Here is a 19,617-nt window from a genome sequence, read left to right on the forward strand (position 1 = left end):
CCTTTACAAACTCCCTGTGTCCAAAATCAAGCCTCTCATCTTTCAAAAGTCTCTTCTCCCCTTCGGGTATTTAATCTTGGTACTGACGTCACCATTCACTAGGTGAAGAGTGAGAAAACTGGCCAGTTTTCTCAAGCCAGAAACCTGAGAATCATGTTAGATGGCTCTTCTTTCCCCTTTCCCTGAAGTCTAATCAATTACTAAACATTGTGGATTGAGTGTTTCAAACACTTCAAATCAAGATTTAGATTTAAGTACATTCTGTTGTTGCATTTGTTGTTCATTGGCTTAGTCATGTCTGACTCTTTGTGACCCCATGGACTGCAGCATGCCAGGCTTCCCTGTCCTTCACCATCTTCCGGAGTTTGCTAAAATTCATGTCTGTTGAGTCGATGATGCCATCCACCCATCTTATTTTCTGTTTCTCTTTTCTCCTCCTTCCTTCAATCTTTCTCAGCATCAGAGTCTTTTCCAATGAGTCAGCTCTTTGCAGCAGGTGGCCAAAGTATTGGAGCTTCAGCTTCAGCATCAGTCCTTCCAATGAATATTCAGGGTTGAATTCTTTTAGGATTGATTGTTTTGATCTCCCTGCTGTCCAGGGGACTCTCAAGAGTCTTCTCCAACACCATTATTTGAAAGCTTCAATTCTTTGGTGCTCAATCTTCTTTATGGTCCAACTCTCACATCCATAGATGACTGCTGGAAAAACCATAGCTTTGACTATATGGACCTTTATCAGAGAAGTGATGGCTCTGTTTTAATACACTGTCTAGGTTTGTCATAACTTTTCCTCCAAAGAGCAAACGTCTTTTAATTTTGTGGCTGCATTCACTGTCTGTGGTGATTTTGGAACCCAAGAAAATGAAATCTGTCACTGTTTCCATTTTTTCCCTATCTATTTGCCATGAAGTGATGGGACCAGATGCCATGATCTTAGTTTTTTGAATATTGAGTTCTAAGTCAGCTTTTTTCACTATCCTCTTTCACCTTCATCAAGAGGCTGTTTAGTTCCTCTTTTCTTTCTGCCTTTAGGGTAGTGTCATCTGCATATCTGAGGTTCTTGCATTGCCACTATCCTATTTGAAGTCTTGGTCCAATAGAAACTTTCTAACTAATCTCCCTGCCTCCATCCTTGCTGCATGAAACACATCATCTTGCTTTTGACAGGATCTTTCTAAAATACACATTTAGTGACATCACTCCTCCAGTTGAAGGTGCCTATAAGAATGAAGTGTGTTTTCATCAGCCTGGCACAAAAGGACAACATGGTCTCATTTCTTACCACATCCTCTGGTGCCTCATGTTTCAGATATACAGAACTAGCTTACTCCTGAAAGCACTTATTGTGCTTTCTCTCACCTCCAAACATGCTCTTCCCTTTATTTAGCATATACTCCCCAGCCCACAGTTCTATCTCCTTGCCATCTCAGAAGCCCGTCTACCTGTAATGCCAGTCATTCTTCAGACCCAGTTCAAGTGTAAAGCCTTCTTTGGCAAGGAACCAATTTACTAATTTATTTTCACAATTGTCTGGTCTGATTTAGATAAAATCAGGCAGCCTGAATTGTTCCTATGATTCTTGGATTTGTTTGGCACATTTAGATACATTTATGAAATTCCCATTTAACTATCCCCTAACCAACCTCAAAGTCAATTTACCCTTTACTTTTAACTTTATTGCCTATTCTGGGGACCGACTTCTTATATAGGCTCTCATGTGCTGATCAACATTTTGTTAAATAAATGACGAGGGGATTTCTCTATGTATGAGAGAATCCTAGACTAGATTATAGAGAGAGCATCTGCAAATACTTCTTGCTTCTGCTTATGTAAAAATCTTTAGGAGCCGGCAAAACTCTGCATGGTAGGAGTGGCAGCAGGGACTGGGTTATATGGAGCAAGGTGTTCGTTCAGCAATACTTGAAAATAGGGTATATTTCTTCCTTAAGGATATTTGACTAATTCTCTTACTAAAGTGTGAATTTGAGGTTAAGATTCTGTTTTTTCATCTTTAGGACTAAGTAGTCTTCATATTTAGAACCTCAGAAGTATTCTCATGAGGCTAATGAGTTTGGGAGAATGGCATGAAAGACATACATTATTACATTCTTCAAACTTCTTTTATGTTTTCTTTCTTATAAAAACAGTGAAGTATAGTCCGTGCATCAGTGTCTGACCTAATATGCTTCTGGGTTTACCCTTTGTACAAACCATGAAAAAAAAGCTGCTATTCTGTGTATGAGTGTGGATAATGGATTAAAGTTCATCTTTTTGCTAATGGATATTCAACAGTTCCAGTGCCATTTGTTAGAAAGAAATTCTTTCTTCATTGAAAAACACTTTCACCTTTGTGAAAAATCAGTTATTTATGTCACGCGAGTGTATGTTGCTCAGTTCTTTGTCTCGTCACAACAAAGATTTTGGAGCCTCTGCCTCCTTTTGAGGAGTTCCCCACATCAGTGGGATTGAATCATCTCGTCCCTTTAAGCTTTCGTATAAGGGCTGGGCAATTAGACCATAGTTGGGTATCCAGATTCTACAATAACCAGTCAGCCCCAGGAAAGCTCGCAATTGTTTTTGAGTTGTGGGGGAGGGCAACTGGAGAATTCCTTGTACCCGATCAGAGGACAGCCTCCTGGACCCGTGTGTAATCTGAACTCCCAGGTAAGTGACCTTTGTCTCGACCATCTCTGCCTTAGCACGGGAGACTTTATATCCCCTTTCTGCCAAGAGGTTTAGAACCTGAATTGCATGTTGTTGGGCACTTTTCTCATCTGGAGAGCAGATTAGTAGGTCATCCACATATTGTAATATTTTCCCATTAGGTCCTAGGTCCAGATCTAGGAGATCCCGGCTAAGGGCCTGTCCAAACAGGTGGGGGCTATCTCTGAACCCCTGAGGTAATACTGTCCAAGTCATCTGTTGGTGTTTTTCTCCTGGGGCCTCCCACTCAAAAGGCAAAAAGGTATTGGGATTCTTTAGCCAGTGGTATGCAAAAAAAATGCATCTTTGAGATCCAAGACTGTAAACCACTTGGCACTGGGTGGGATTTCTCCCAAGATTACATAGGGATTGGGTACTGTGGGATGGAGGGGGACTACAGCTTCGTTTATGATCCGGAGATCTTGAACCATTCGCCAGGTTCCATCTTTTTTCTTTACTGAGAGGATTGGGGTGTTACATGGCGAACTGGTAGGGACCAATAGCCCACAAGTAAGGAATTTATTTATTAAAGGCTGTAGTCCCTCCCGAGCCTCTCTTTTGAGAGGATATTGTTTCCGGTCAGGAAACCGAGTGGGATCTCGGAGGACAATGATGACTGGTTCAGCTTGGGGGGCTTGTCCAGAAATCACCTGGTCCCACACCTGGGGGTTAATTTTGTCTTCCCATAGTTTTTGGTCCCTCTCTATTGAAGGTGTAATAGGTTCTTCAGTAGTAACCAAGAGCTGTAGAGTTCTAGGGGCTGAAAAACTTCCCATCATAAGGGTGGTCCCCAGTTTAGTGAGTGTATCTCTTCCCAATAAGGGGGTAGGACACTCAGGGACCACCAGAAACTGGTGGCAAAATATTTGTCCATCCCAGCAACAAAGAAGTGCTCGGGTGAATTTTTTAGTAGTTGCTTTTCCTGTAGCACCCAAAATGGTACAGATTTTGGAGGAGAAGGCTCTGGAGTAGGAGATCAAGACAGAGCAGGTAGCCCCTGTGTCAACCAAGAAATTCTCAGACCTACTTGCCACATCCAGTTACACCCTTGGCTCCAGCCCCGTGATGGTTATCTGTGACAGGCGGGCTGGCTGGAGCGGGCCACTTCAGTCCTCTTGAACCATCCTGAGGGTAGGCTTGGCACTTGACCTTGAGGCTCTTGGGTCCCGAGGGCAGAGTGCCACCCAATGTCCCAGTTGATGGCATTTGTGGCAAGCCATTCTAGGAGACTTGTCATGGTTTGGACACTCTTTGGCCCAATGCCCCACCTGTCTACAGATCAGGCATCTGTCTCGTGCCTTGTCCCTCAAGGCCTCGGGGTTTGCCATAGGGCTTCTCTGGAGGGCAGCCAGCATCTGGGCATGCCTTGTGTCTTTCTTTCTCTCCTTCTCCTATTCTCTGTTATAAAAGGTATTGGTGGCTGTCTAGACCATCTCATCCAAAGAGGCAGCAGGGTCCTGCTGTTGTAGCTGCTGTAACTTAATTCTGATATCTGATGCACATTGGGACAGGAATTTCTCCTTTAAAATTGCCTGTCCCTCGTAAGAGTCTAAGTCCAGGTTGGTAAACTTTTGGAGTGCCTCTTTCAGCCTCTCCAGAAAGGCAATGGGGTTCTCATTGGGCTCCTGAGTTATTGCTGAGACTGGGCACAGTCCCACAAGTAATAGGCTTCTTTATGTTTCCATGAGTGGACTTCCTTAGGGGTGAGTCTTTCTAAAGCTTATCCTACCCAGAACTGTTACAACCTGAGAGCCAGGCGTCCCCGGTTCAGGGTGCAGATCCCCAGGCAGGCTGAGGCGTGACAGCCTCCTAGAGATCGAATCCCCAGGCAGGTCAAGGCGTGACGAACTCCTGGGACCACTGGGACTAGAGGATCCCCGAACAGGTTGAGGCATGACAACCTTTCGAAGACCAATCCCTAGGCAGGTCAAGGCGTGATGACCTCCTCGGACTGGAGTTTGGGCGTCCCCAAGATCTCCAGTGTGACCAATATTGGGTAGGATTAGGTGGTTGGATATTATAGAGTATTTCCCTCCCAAGGCCAACTATTTTCTGGTTGTCTCTCCAGAAGACTGTAGAGGCAACCTTGTGAGTCTGGATGGGACTCAGGAAAAGAGCATGAAACAGGAGGGAAGGGGGCAGAGCACAAACTTTGAAAGAATGACATAGTATGAGGGTATAATGTAAACCAATTAAAATCAATTTGGTCCAAGATGACAAGTCAAATTCAAGTAAACCTTAATCCCCAATCTATAAGCCAACAGACACACCCAGAGGTGGCAAGACAGCTCCAAGGCATAAGGTCAGAAGAGGGAGGAGTGGGTGGTTCCCCAATGGCTGGGATGATCCTCTCACTCATTAGCATATGAATTCCATCCCCTCACAAAACCTAGCCAGGCCTAATACCATGGCTGCAGCCCTTGCCCTTGGCAATGGTTCACAACCTGAAGGATGGCTTCTCTCTGGATCCTAACAAATCTACCTCTTATCGCTTTGTCTCTCAATGAATTTTTGCAATGAGGCATCAGAGCCTGAGTTTCATTAGTTTTGGCCGGGCTTGAGTCCTGGGAGAGAGCTGAAGGACAGGAGGAAAAAGCAGTGGGAAAAACGTGCCAAGGAATCCCCTTCATAGCCCGCCGGAAAATTTGCTAAATATCTGACCGGTGCTCACAGTTTCATTGGTCTCATCCTTGGCACAGAGAAGAAAAAGGACAGAAGAACCCCCACCGGCTTGTGTAACAGCTACTGGGGCTCAGCAGATAGCGCCTTTGGGACATGCTGAGGAGCAGTCTCTCCAGAGTCCCTCAATTGTGCCCCTGTCGCCTGCCTGTTCATGGGAGGTTCGAGGAAACAAGAAACGAGAGATTGTAAAGGTCCCTCCAGCCATAGGAGCGAGGACCTCTTACCTTAACCGGAGGTCTTCTGGAATCTGAGACTGGGCCATGTGAGCTTTCTGCTGAGTTCGTTTTTCACTGTCCCGGTTTCCAGCACGATGGGCCTTCCCCTGCGCTGGGTTTCTTCGCCTTCTGCTTCTAGCGCGGGAACTTCGCTGAGTTGGACTCCTGTTGTGCTTGGCCTCTTCCACGCAGAGGTTGTTTCAGCCAGGTTATATCCGAGTCACGGCACCATAGATGTCACGCGAGTGTATGTTGCTTGGTTCTTTGTCTCGTCACAACAAAGATTTGGAGCAACGGACATTAAAGCCCTCGGCGCGTCACAGCTCTCGGGTCTTGGACAAACCGTGCTTCAGCTCTTAGGCAAATCAGTGTTACAGCTCTATTTTATTTAGAAGATAGCAGGAGAGTGAGAGAGAGTCTGAGAGAAAGTGCTTTGGCTCCTCCTTTTGTATGGTTTTTCCTCCACCTGGGCCTGCCCTATGCAAATTGGGCTTAGCCAGGAGTGCTGTTTGTTCTGCCTGAAGTCTTCACTCTGGTCCTCGGACCTTCCTTTGACCTTCCTTGTCTTTTAGCCACCGCCATTTTGGACTCCTTTTCCCTATTCTACCTACCTAACATTTATATATGTGATGGCTTAATTCTAGGTTCTGTCCATAGGCCTGTAGTCTATCGTTTTGACAATACCACACTGCCTTGATTACTTGTTTTATAGTAAGTTTGAGATTTGGCTGTCTAAGCCCTCCAACTGTCTTCTTTTACAAAATAAAACAGTTTTTGATCAATTGTCTTTATCTCTCCCCTCTGCCTTAAATCACTCTTACTGGTGCATCTACTCAGTGTAAACTTAAAGCATTTTTCTCAGAGTGTGGTCATTGGAACTTGTTAGAAATGCAAATATTAGGCCCCACCCTACATGTTTTTCAGTCAAAAAATCTGGTGAACTCAGCAATCTGAGTTTTAACATGACCACCAGGCTGATTCTGATTCCTGCTAACATTTGAGAACCACTGATATACAACATTCTACTTCAGAATTCAACAGACTTTTTCTCTAAAGAGTCAGATGGTAAATATTTTATGCTTTGCAGACAATATGGTCTCTGTTGCGATGACTCAACTCTGTTGTTGAAGCATGAAAGGAACCATAGATGATATGTAAATAAGTGAGCATAACTGTGTTCCAATAAAACTTTACTTACAAAAACAGGTGGTGGGCAGATTTAATCTGCAGGCCACAGTTTGCCCACCTCTGCTGAATTCCATTCCCACCTATTCCCCATCTAAAATCTTAGCATTTGTTCTATTTCTCTTGCTCATCCATATTCTCTATCATTTTGGGCCCTCTTTGTTTTAAAGCTCCTCAAGGAAGACTCTCTCAGTGAATCTATAATAAGTAATTCTTGTAACAGGGCTTTTTCAGTGCTGAGGTCACCTATTCCAGTTAACCTTTAAGGCCTGCTACCATATATCTACTTTTTATTGTAAAACAGGCAGTTTGCAGTTTAGCTTTGCTCTTGAGCATGCTACTTGCACGAGCCCTGCACACTGGCCATATGTTACAGGACCTTCTAATTTTCTTCAGATCAGCAGCCCCAAAGATCGTACTGGTAATAGTGATTTTACTAGCTTGCCCAAGCTGGATGGCTTTAAATAACAGAAATTTGTGTCACAGTTCTAACAGCTAGAAGTCTGAAATCATGATGCCTGCAGGGTCATGCTCTCTGATGGCTCTAGAGGAGAATCTTTCTTGCCTCTTCTATCTTCTAGTTTTTGTCAGCAATCCTTGGTGTTCCTTGTTTTATAGATGCATCACTTCAGTCACATGGCTCCTTCTTGCCATGTGTCTTTTTGTTTTCTCTGAACATGTCTATCTCTGCGTCCAAACCTCCCCTTTTCCAAAGGACACCAGTAGTGTTGGATTAAGATATACTCTCATGACCTCATCTTAAGCTTTTGATCATCTGCATATTTTTTCCAAATAAAGTCCATGTCACAAGTACTGGGGCTTAGGACTTCAATATCTTTTGTGGAGTTAAAACTCAACCCCTAACAGTGGTAAAGGTGAGACCTAAGGTTTAATAGTAGTTGTTCTAGATAGAACATTTGCTCGTGAATTTGCAAGCCATATCTGTTCAAGCCTCTACAACATGTAATATTTACCTCTGGGAAAGGTACAGATAAATCTCTTTGCTTTCTGCCAGTGAAAGAGAAAATAGTCCCAATTTGCTAATTGAATTTTTGCTTGAAAGGGAGAGATCATTATTACCTGTATAGCAAATGTTAGGGGTGCATCAAATTATCAAGAGGAATTTAATCAACAAGTTCTTTGAGCAGTGTCTAATATGGTTGCTGGCATACAGTATGTACTCAGTAAGTGGAGAAATGTGTGGAGTTGAGATGGAGATTAACATTCATTCATCTATATTAACTGCAGCCACCATTTGTTAATCTCTTCTCGTGTGTTTGGCACTATGCTAGGTGCTTCACATGTACCTCACTGAACCTTTACCATGACACTGGACACCATGACATCTCCTTCTAACAGATAAAGCTTAGAGAGATGAAGTATGAAGTGACATGTTCAATGTCATGACCAGAAGATGGCAAGGCACAGATTTTAATCCAGTGGAAATAATTTGACAGTTCATTAAAAAATCTTTTTTTTTAAAGTGCAATATGTGCACATATCCAACTCATTGGAAAAGACCCTGATGGTAGGAAAGATTGAGGGCAGGAGGAGAAGGGGGCAACAGAGGATGAGATGGTTCGATGGTATCACCAACTCAGTAGACATGAGTCTGAGTAAACCCCAGGAGATAGTAAAAGACAGGGAAGCCTGGCATGCTGCAGTCCATGGGGTCACAGTCAGACACGAGTTAGTGGCTGAACAACATCTACACTGAAAAGTGTACATGTTTTAAGTGGAAATAAAGCCCATGTTTTTAACCACTGTGCTACTTTTATCTTTCTGTAATTCTTTTGCATAAAACTTATTGACTACCTACTGCATAATCGTTTAATGATTATTACTGTGGAGACCATGCTGCTGAAGAGAGCTGGGACTTAGTAGGGTAGATAGCCTCATCTGTCTTCAGATCACAAAAAACCCTGAACTCCAGACTAAATAGTTCATACTTATCCTTAAGCAAATCTGGGTCATTATTGATTTTTAGGTAGGATAGAGACCTGATTAAAATGAAATCTAGTGTGTGTGCTTTGGGCGGGGTTAGGACATCATGAGAAATGCTGGGCTGGATGAAGCACAAGCTGGAATCAAGATTGCTGGGAGAAATATCAATAACCTCAGATATGCAGATGACACCACCCTTATGGCAGAAAGCAAAGAAGAACTAAAGAGCCTCTTGATGAAAGGGAAAGAGGAGAGTGAAAAAGTTGGCTTAAAGCTCAACATTCAGGAAACAAGATCATGGCATCTGGTCCCATCACTTCATGGCAAATAAATGGGGAAACAGTGGCAGACTTTACTTTTTTGGGCTCCAAAATCACTGCAGATGGTGACTGCAGCCATGAAATTAAAAGACACTTACTCCTTGGAAGGAAAGTTTTGACCAACCTAGACAGCATATTAAAAGCAGAGATAGTACTTTGCCAACAAAGGTCTGTCTAGTCAAGGCTATGGTTTTTCCAGTTGTCGTATATGGATGTGAGAGTTGGACTATAAAGAAAGCTGAACGCTGAAGAATTGATGCATTTGAACTGTGGTGTTGGAGAAGACTTTTGAGAGTCCCTTGGACTTCAAGGAGATCCAACCAGTCCATCCTGAAGGAAATCAGTCCTGAATATTCATCGGAAGGACTGATGTTAAAGTTGAAACGCCAATACTTTGGCCACCCAATGCAAAGAACTGACTCATTTGAAAAGACCCTGATACTGGGAAAGGTTGAAGGCAGGAGGAGAATGGGATGACAGAGGATGAGCTGGTTGGATGGCATCACCGACTCAATGGACGTGAGTAAACTCCAGGAGTTGGTGATGGACAGGGAGGCCTGGTGTGCTGCAGTCCATGGGGTCACAAAGAGTAGGACACGACTGAGTGACTAAACTGAACTGGTACAGTAATAATAGAGATTTTGTCCAAAATTTGTCATATGGTGGTTATGATCATATTTAGAAATGGAAACCTTTCCAAATAAAAACAAAATTAATTCAAGTTTTTAGTTCTTGTCTTATTGAAGGCATATAGTCTGCTACACGATAAACTCCTTAAAGTAGAGGCTGTATGTACTAGATAGTAGTCACTGCTAAGTGTCCGAGCTAGTACTAAACCCTTGTGAGCATATTAAATTTTCCTGTGAAAGACTGTGGTCCTCCATTGTTGAAATACTGTACTTCATGCTGGGATTTCAGAGAAGCAAGTGATGATCAGATGCCCACTTTGCCTTTTCTCTATACCTAAAAAATAAGTAACAAGAGACTGTCTCGTCATTCTCAGAAAAATGCAAGCCAAATCCCACAACTTGCTTCTTTGACATTTTTTCTGTGGTCCCTGCATGAAGAAATGAGCAGAGTTGTTTTGTTTGACTTGCCACTGCTACCATCAAACTATATCTATCACACAAGTAGTGGTTCTGACAGTTTTCTGACTTTTTATTTGGCTTCCCACAAGTGATTCTCAGTACTGGCTTCTGTGTGTTCCATGGCAGAATTGTCTCAGACATGGATAAAACATATCATTCACCTCTTTAGAAGGCAATTCTTAGAAAAATATATAATGATGGCTGTCTATTAAAAGGCTGATATTAGAAATTAAGAAAAAATATTAAACCCAAATATGCATATTGATCTCCATTCATGATGTGGTGTGGAAGAGTTGAAAGAATATGGACTGGGTGTCAGGAAACCAAGGCTCTTGTTTCAACTCTGCTTCAGTTTAGACCTCAAGCAAGGCACGTATCTTCCTTAGGCCTCAATTTCCTTCCATACAAAGGAACTGAAAGATGTGTCCAAGAAAGTGGTACCAGGAAAAGTATCCCAGGATGCTGATGCAGGAAAACCAAAATGTCACCAAACAAATTGAAGGACGATCCTAGAACAGGTCTTCAAGAGGTTCATAGGTCACAAGATAGATTTTTTAAAAGTCTTTATAAACTTCTGTCTTTTCTTTCCCTCCCTCCTGGCCCACCCCTCCTCTGTCTCTCTCCTTCCTCCCTCTCTCCATCCCTCCCTTCTTTCTTCCTTCTGTTCCTTCCTTCCTTCAATGAGAATCCACATGAAAAAAAATACTAAAAAAGACAGGAAGAAGATTGACATTGCTTTTGGTATGATGAAAACAAGGAGGGAGAATGATTATTTGAGTGCTCTTGTTCCTTTTCTGTTCAGTGTGCTTATGTGCAGTGCCCTGGATATCCTGGCAGTCTATCGGAAGGGAAGTGGCATACATTTCCTTGGTGGAGAGGTACACAGAGAATTTTACAGACTGCTGCATAGTTTAATACCCAGTGACTTTGCATCAGACTTTTATAAGTTTTTGATCAATCCTGGGCATTCTTTCCCCTTTAACTCACCCACTTGGGCTAAATAATAACTTCATTCTCTTAGAGTTACAGCAAGGGGTCCTAAGGTGATGAGTTTGCAGTTTTGTAAAACATTCCACATTTTCAGTTTTTCTTCACTAGTATGCAAATGTTTTATTTATATCTTTATTGTAACTTACCTCATTCTTCCTTGTATATATGTGATTATTCATGTCAACATCTAAGACCATAATAAGCTCCTTGAAGGTAGAGACTGTGTTTTTGGCTTCTTAGTAATTGTGAAGGATACCTAGTGCAATACCTGGCACAGAGTATGTGCTGTCTGAATTGAATTTAATTGGATTGGATTCTCCGGGGTTGTCTAGAAATTAGGGTACTAGCTTAAATAAAATCAATGCTTTCCTGTAATATGTTCAACTTCCCTGGTCCAGGTATTGAGCAGGGCTATCAGACCCAGAAGGTATAAATGCAGAATACAGTATTAGATGCATGACCTAAGTATAGAAGTATCATTCAAATGGGCTTGGTGCCCAGAAGCTAAATAGCTTTTGGCTTGATGACAGGGTGCAGAGCCTCGGTGTATTGTGATAGAAGTAATTGCTAATAGATGCCTTTCTGTCTCACTTATGTGGCAAGAACTTAAAATCTGAATTGCCTCATGTTGGAAAAGGGAATATATATAGAAGTATATAGAGATAAGCAGAACAATAAGGGGAACATAATATAAATCCTCTTGATGATTTGAGGGTAGAGCTCTGGGACGAGAAGGTGCATAGGCCAATTAGAGTAGGATGTTCACCGGTCAATGCTTGCTCTCCAATTCATATGGTGATGCAAATGATTCTGAGAAAGTGACCCTGAAGTAAAATATTATGATATAAAACTATGAAGAGAATCTATTGATTAAAAAATATTTTGGTGAAAGAAAATAACTTCTTCCTGAATGAAATGAAAGATGACAAGTTGAAGAAATGAATGGATGGATTATTGGCTAGATTGTCAAGTCAGATCTGATTCCTTTGGTGGGTGTCTTAACCTAAGCTCCAATTTCCTTGGTAGTGAGATGAGGATGGAATTTAATCTCTCTGTCTCCCACTATAGTTGTGAGGATCAACTATGACTATGGAAGTAACCTAACAGAGCCCTGAAAGCTTGTTTGGGCTATTCAGAAGACAAGAGTTTGGTGAAGGACTAGATTTTTGCTTAGTTTATGCCATACAACTAGCTTTCATTGTGTTGGTGGGGATTATAATCTGACAGTGTTTTATATATATCTAAGGAAAACGTAAACTTCAGAAACTAGAGCAGTTGTCAGGGAGAGAGAATTCTAGAAATATTTCTTCTGTATACTCATGAATCCATGAGCAGCAGTGACATTACTCAACAGTGCTTCTGGAGCTGAATTTCTGAGATTTTGAGTGAGGGAATGGGGACCAGCAGAATCACCACTGTTACTGGATTTAGGATGGCTATGGGCCGCATGAACCATTGACCCAGTGAGGTTTTCAGATGTAAAAGTGGTCTCTGTTGAAACCCATCTCTGCAGTGGCTTATGGAGTGGATCCATATACTGTCCCTTTTGGTTTAGAAACTGGACTTCCTTTCCAGAACATCCGACAAATGACCAAATACCTTCTTGGATCAAGCCCTTTCTTCCTTTTCCATCTCTCACTGATTTGTCCCAGGCAAGTTTGTAAATAAGTCTAAGTTTATTTTAAATATCCAGATTCTTCTAGTCCTTTGTTCCTTGCGGTGCCTAATTTAGTACTTCTGTATGATCCTAATGTTTATTCACTTTTATGGCCCATAGCCTGGTATCAAGAATCATATGAGCTATTTAGATATTTATGTGACATTTATATCATAAATGATTCCTTTTTAATCATGGTAATTCTTGAACTAGGGAACAAAAGGCATTGTTTCCCATAAGCAGGGTTTTGGAAACTACCTAGCAAGTAGAGGAGAATTTTGAGGGTGACATGATAGAACCTACCATGCTTATATGAGAAGGTAAATTATACCTAGAGTTGTCCTATTCTAGTCCTAGTGCATCTTTTCACAGGGCATAGAGGACTGGTATCACCACTGCTTCCTTTTCTTATTGAAAATGAAGTTGAGATGATTATGAGTAATTCCTAATCTATGTATTTTTGTTCAACAGTGAAATGCACAGAAGTGGTTTTTTAAAAGTATAAATCAGTATACCAAATCTCTAGAGGCTAAATTTTAATGTCTAAGATATCCAGTGGAAATCTACTGTTATAAATATGAGCCTACTGAAGTGATGTTTCTCATAGGCAGAGCAAATAGACAAATGGTTCAGATGGATCATCAGCTGAAGCAAACAAAACTCTGTTGGACTCTATCCATCACTACTTTGCTTTGCCTCTTGGCACCAAGTAGGACAGCAAACCTACCGGCAAGGAAGCAACCCCATATGTGAGAACCACCCAGTCTTCCTCACCCAAAATTGCCAAGTTAATAAAATTTCAAAATGGTTGTATATGACCATAGATTTCAATGGTGTCAAGTGGGGCAGTTGCTTCCTGTTTGGGGATTATCCATAGTAGCTGCAAAGCTTATGGGAGATACATAGTTTAACTCCATCTGAGGAAGAAATTCCTAATGGAGTGGTTCAGGAAGGAATGTGTCACCTCCAGAAGTCATTAGTTTCCTGTTGTGGTAGATATTTCATCATATCTACCAGGCTCATCATATCTAACAGGCTCAGTGAGCTGTGTGGGGATGGGGTCAAGGGGTTACAAGACTTGAATAGGGCTGGGGTAGGTATACTGCCAATTTATTTTATGCTGACATAGATTTTTTGAGGGCTTCCCAGATGTCTCAGTGGTAAATAATCCGCCTGCCAATACAGGAGACGTAGGAGACATGGGTTTGATCCCTGGGTCAGGATGATCCCCTAGAGGAAGAAATGGCAACCTGTGCCGGTATTCTTGCCTGAGCAATCCCGTGAACAGAGGATCCTGGCGTGTTACAGTCCATTAGGTTGCAGAGTCAGATACGACTTGGCGACTGAGCATAGCACAGCAGCAGAGGTAGATTTTAAGATCGCTCATTATAGTAACCCTTGGAAATCTATTATGAAGACACCATTATATAGAGCCTCAAACTCTAGTAAATTCATTGCTTCTCTTTTCCCTCCCTTGGAGATAACTGCTGTTTTTTGTTTTTGTTTTTTTTTTTTTTAAGTTGGCCTCCAGATTAGGTAATCTGTGAGTGGCATAGTAAGAAAGTAAAATGATATAGCTAAGATATTGCTCTGTAGGGCAATGTGCTCATGTGATGAACGCTCTGGAGAGTTCTAGAATTCCTCAGGAACTTCAGAAGGGTCAGAATCAGAAAAGGTGAGAGATTAAGGAAGCATGACATTTCTCTCCTCTTCCCTTAGATCTTTCTTCCTCACCAGTCATAGGTTAAACTAAATGCAATGATAGGTTAATTGTCTACAGTGTTTAAATTGTTAATTATTTTTCTCCTTCTATCTCTGTTTTTGAGCTTAGAGCATATGAATTGAATTTGGGAAAGTAAATGCACAGTTGATATGATTCCTGTGTGAAAGTCCTTCCAAACATGAGATTTTGCAATTTCTACTCAGTAGGTCTCATGCGAAGAGTCGACTCATTGGAAAAGACTCTGATGCTGGGAGGGGTTGGGGACAGGAGGAGAAGAGGACGACAGAGGATGAGATGGCTGGATGGCATCACTGACTCGATGGACGTTAGTCTGGGTGAACTCCGGGGGTTGGTTGATGGACAGGGAGGCATGGCCTGCTGCGATTCATGGTGTCGCAAAGAGTCGGACACGACTGAGCGACTGAACTGAACTGAGGTCTCTAGAGATCTGATTTGAGAAGTTGCTAACCTTTACAGCCCAGGATTGATGACCCAGTCTGCAGACTAAATTTGGCCCATTGCCTGTGTTTATAAATAAAGTTTTATTAGAACACAGGCATGTGCATTTTTTTATACCTTGTAGCTGCTTTCAAGTTACAGTGGCAAAGTTAAGAAGTTGCAGTGACAAGTGTATGGACCTCACAGGCTAAACTATTTACTGTTTGTTCCTTTACAGGAAATAGTTGGCTCACCTTTGCTCTAGTTTTTTTTTTTTTTTTTTTTTTTACTAAGGAAGCATACATGTACTTATCCCTTGCACATAGATGGCTTCCTGTAAGGTAGAATTTTCTAATGATTCTGGGAAGTAGTTCACCTGCCTAAGCACTCTGACCCAGAAGACTATTAGTACTTGTATTTCCAGTAACTAAATTGAAGCAAAGAACTTCTATAAAAACAGTCTATGAAACACTGCTTATCACTACATCAAAATTGTCAATAGAAATCAACCCCCATCTTTTGGGTGAGAAATTCCGCAAATGATTATGACTTTAGAGAAAGACATTTATCTTGTCCCTTGTCTCAACAGCCGGCTTTCTCTGCCTGATTAGCTAGGGTGGAATTTAATTCGGCATTTGGAGATTTCAGATTAGATTAAAAGAAATATTTGTTCAGAGGTGTGGGTAGGAGCTATACTTGCATGTGGAAATGCTGATATTAAACCTTGTGATTAAACTTAGTTTAAAAAAATTTTTTTTAATGTGCCAAAGGAGGTTTATATTTCATTTGACCTCAATTTCCCTGAATAGAGCTGAGTGAGATTTCCTAGCATAGTGCAGAGCTGCTTATCTTGAGGTGGAAAAAAAAAGTATGATTAGCTGATTCCTGCTGAGGCATCATATTTAGAAGGCCTAATGGTTAGCTGGCTAACTTAAGATCAGGGAAGGGGAAATTATTGCTTATTATAGGACTATTTCTACCTCTGATTTGGGTTCTCATTTGATGTGATAATTCTGCAGACTTAGGAATACAGGAAAAAGGGATGGTGGTGCCGGTTCTTTTTATCTATGTGCTCTATCACAACTGTTAGAGGAGAGCATCTAGTTCCATACAGCAATAAGTTAGTCACAATATGTGGCCATAGTTTATTTTCTAAAGGAATTTTTATGTAGGTTTGGCCTATAGCTTTTGTCATTTTCAAATCGGCTAGGAAAAGACTGTAAATTCTGACAACAAATAGCTTTTCTGCCAAGGCATTTATTATCTCAACTCTGGTACCAATCAGGGGCTAGCTGAATTGAGAAACTTCCATTCTCTAAGTCCTTACCTATAAAACGAAAGGTTAGATAGATGATTTATGTGGATCTTGATTTCTGGTCTTCCAATAGTCAGTGCTGTTTAGGACTATGAATTTTCCAAATCCACTTCTTCATTCTCTGACAGTGTTGATTACATGCAGAAGGTTGGAAAATGGTACAGATTTCTCCATTCACCATTCCCTCCATTCTTGGAGATGACTTTTTTTGTTTAAGTTGGGCTCCAGATTAGGTAATTTGTGAGTGCCACAGTAAGAAAGTAAAATAGCTGTATGCTATATGCTTCCCCTGTCTCTACAGGAGGTGTCATCACTCTCCATCCTTTCCTCAGACTTACCTCCTATTCCTTCACCCCATCATTACTCTCTTAAACCTCCCCACTTTCACTCCCCCCTCCATTCCCATCCTATCTATTTATTTCTGCTCTTTTCACCATTTCATTCCCTCCCCTACCTTTTTTCTTTCCCCTTTTTATCCTCCTCCACTTTTTCACAGATTTGTTTTGAAATCCCCCCAGAGCACACTTGTGATTCTCTTTTTTCTCACAGTGCTCAGGTCCTTAGGTGAAATGCCTTTGCTTGAGTTGTTAGGCAAATGCTAAGTGTTTTATGGACCTACAAAGGTCAAGTACCTGTCTTCTGGAATAAACGGAGCCTCGAAAAACTAAGATCATGGCATCTGGTCTCATCACTTCATGGCAAATAGATGGGGAAACAGTGGAAACAGTGGCAGACTTTAATTTGGGGGCTCCCAAATCACTGCAGATGGTGACTGCAGCCATGAAATTAAAAGACACTTGCTCCTTGGAAGAAAAGTTATGACCAACCTTGATAGCATATTAAAAAGCAGAAACATTACTTTACCAACAAAGGTCTGTCTAGTCAAGGCTATGGTTTTTCCAGTAGTCATGTATGGATGTGAGAGTTGGACTATAAAGAAAGCTGAGCGCCGAAGAATTGATGCTTTTGAACTGTGGTGTTGGACAAGACTCTTGAGAGCCCCTTGGACTGCAAGGAGATTAGACCGGTCCATCCTAAAGGAAATCAGTCCTGAATATTCATTGGAAAGACTGATACTGAAGCTGAAACTCCATTACTTTGGCCACCTGATGGGAAGAACTGACTCATTGGGAAAGACCCTGATGCTGGGAAAGATTGAAGGTGGGAGGAGAAGGGGGTGACAAAGGATGAGATGGTTGGATGGCATTACCAATGGGATGGACGTGAGTTTGAGTTGGCTCCAGGAGTTGGTGATGGACAGGGAAGCCTGGCATGCTGCAGTCCATGGGGTCACAAAGAGTCGGAGACAACTGAGTGACTGAACTCAACTGAACTGAACTAGAGTGAGAGCAAGTCAACACCATGGGGAGAGGCAGTGGGATTTTCTTTTTTGTTAGTCCATGATGAAATCAATCATAATAGGCCTCCCTGAAAACTGAACTCAGAGAACTGGAACCAGTGAAGTTCTTTGTAACTGTACCTGAAGGAGTAGGAGGAGAAAGGAAGAGGTGAATAGGCTAGGCAGCCTTTTATGGTAAAAATATTAAAATATTTTTCCATTGATGATTCATCCTTGTCCTCTGCCCCCATTGTCTTATGTACAGAACAAATAGAACCTATTCATCATGAAACCCAACCTCCCCAAACTCCTTGATTGTGATTTGAATATGAATTCTATCAATTTTTTGATACAGTTATAAAGGAGGCATAGAGGAGTTGTGGCTAAAGTTGACTGTGAACTTCATATCTATCATGACTCAAATGTATTATGTATAGAAATGAAAATAATCCCAAAGTAATATATGTGTAGTTTGGAAGAGCACTGGTACTTGCTTATAGCTGAGGGGTAGTCATGTAGAAGAAGATGCAGATTTGCTCTCCTCTGAATCAAAGTGATTAGATGTGAATTGCAGGAAAGTAGAATTTGGTGGAGTGTCAGGAAAGACTATCTAATAAGTGTACCTTCCTACTCAGTAACGTATCTCTGAGTTTCCAGTTCAGGAGAAGTTGGAAGGAAGACCACTTGCCAGGAATTTGCTCATTCATTCTGCAGATGTTTACTGAGTACCTATTCGATGTCAAGTATTCTTCTCAGTTCTGGGATTCAGGAATGAGCAGAGAGATATCTTGAGGTTTCAGACATTACTTACCCATGTGACTTTAAGATCCCTCATACCTTGAGGATAGTTATGGGAGTAGTTCAGCTTTTAGGATTTTAACAAGCTAAAAATAGATGAAGCCATCACATATTAACTATCTGTTTTTCAAGAATGCTGCTGCTGCTGCCGCTAAGTCGCTTCAGTTGTGTCTGACTCTGTGTGACCCCATAGACGGCAGCCCACCAGGCTCCCCCGTCCCTGGGATTCTCCAGGTAAGAACACTGGAGTGGGTTGCCATTTCCTTCTCCAATGCATGAAAGTGAAGAGTGAAAGTGAAGTCGCTCAGTCATGTCCGACTCTTAGCGACCCCATGGACTGCAGCCCACCAGGCTCCTCCGCCCATGGGATTTTCTAGGCGAGAGTACTGGAGTGGGTCGCCATTGCCTTCTCCTTTCAAGAATAGAATGAAGTAAAACTTGCTCAGAACTGAAATTGCACTGAACACAAAAGTCAAATGAGTTCCTCTCTGGATTTTAGGTGCTATAGGGTCATCATTACAAATATCAGTTACAAGTCCCAGAAAAAAGCTGATTGATTGTGCTTTGGAGTGACTTGGATTATAAGTAAGTAGGCATAGATATTCACCTCTCTTATTAGTTTTTTCTTAAAGGCTAGTATTGAAATGCGGAGAATTTGCCTGGAGAATTTGCCTGGAGAATCCCAGGGACGGGGGAGCCTGGTGGGAGCCCGTCTATGGGGTTGCACAGAGTCGGACACGACTGAAGAGACTTAGCAGCAGCAGTATTGAAATGCATTTATATTATATACAGACCTATTGTTAGAGGAAACTGAAAAGGATATTTACTTTTAGTCCTGTCCTTCAATTTTTCTTTCCTCTTCCAGATCCAGAATTTTCTTTTTATTTGCTTCAGAGATGGTGGTTCTCTCAGGGTCCAAGTCTCCCATAATTCACTTTGTCTCCTATCTTTCAGCATCCTTCTGAAAGCATCTAGAGCTTTCCAAATGATACATTTCTACCACTTCTCCTCTCATTTCTCAAATAAATATTCTTTTCCTCAGTCCTGCTTCTCAAACTGTCTTCAGAACAATAAGAACGTGATGCATTAGGGAGACCACATTGTTTAGTACAGCGCTTCTCAAACATTCACATCATTTAATGTATACACATCACTGTAGCTCTTGTTAGGATGTGGAATAAGTTTCAACTGATCTGGCTTGAAGCCTGAAATTATGCATT

General features: G+C 41.7%; 1 pseudogene; it reads left to right on the forward strand.

Annotated features, from left to right (window-relative positions):
* LOC132343492 (high mobility group protein B3-like) overlaps positions 1-18,544 on the forward strand; it is a 37,446-nt pseudogene extending 18,902 nt beyond the window's left edge.
* Positions 18,545-19,617: the final 1,073 nt, after the last annotated feature.

Source organism: Bos taurus, chromosome 22 (genome assembly GCF_002263795.3).
Source record: "Bos taurus isolate L1 Dominette 01449 registration number 42190680 breed Hereford chromosome 22, ARS-UCD2.0, whole genome shotgun sequence".
Classification (NCBI taxonomy): Eukaryota; Metazoa; Chordata; class Mammalia; order Artiodactyla; family Bovidae; genus Bos; species Bos taurus.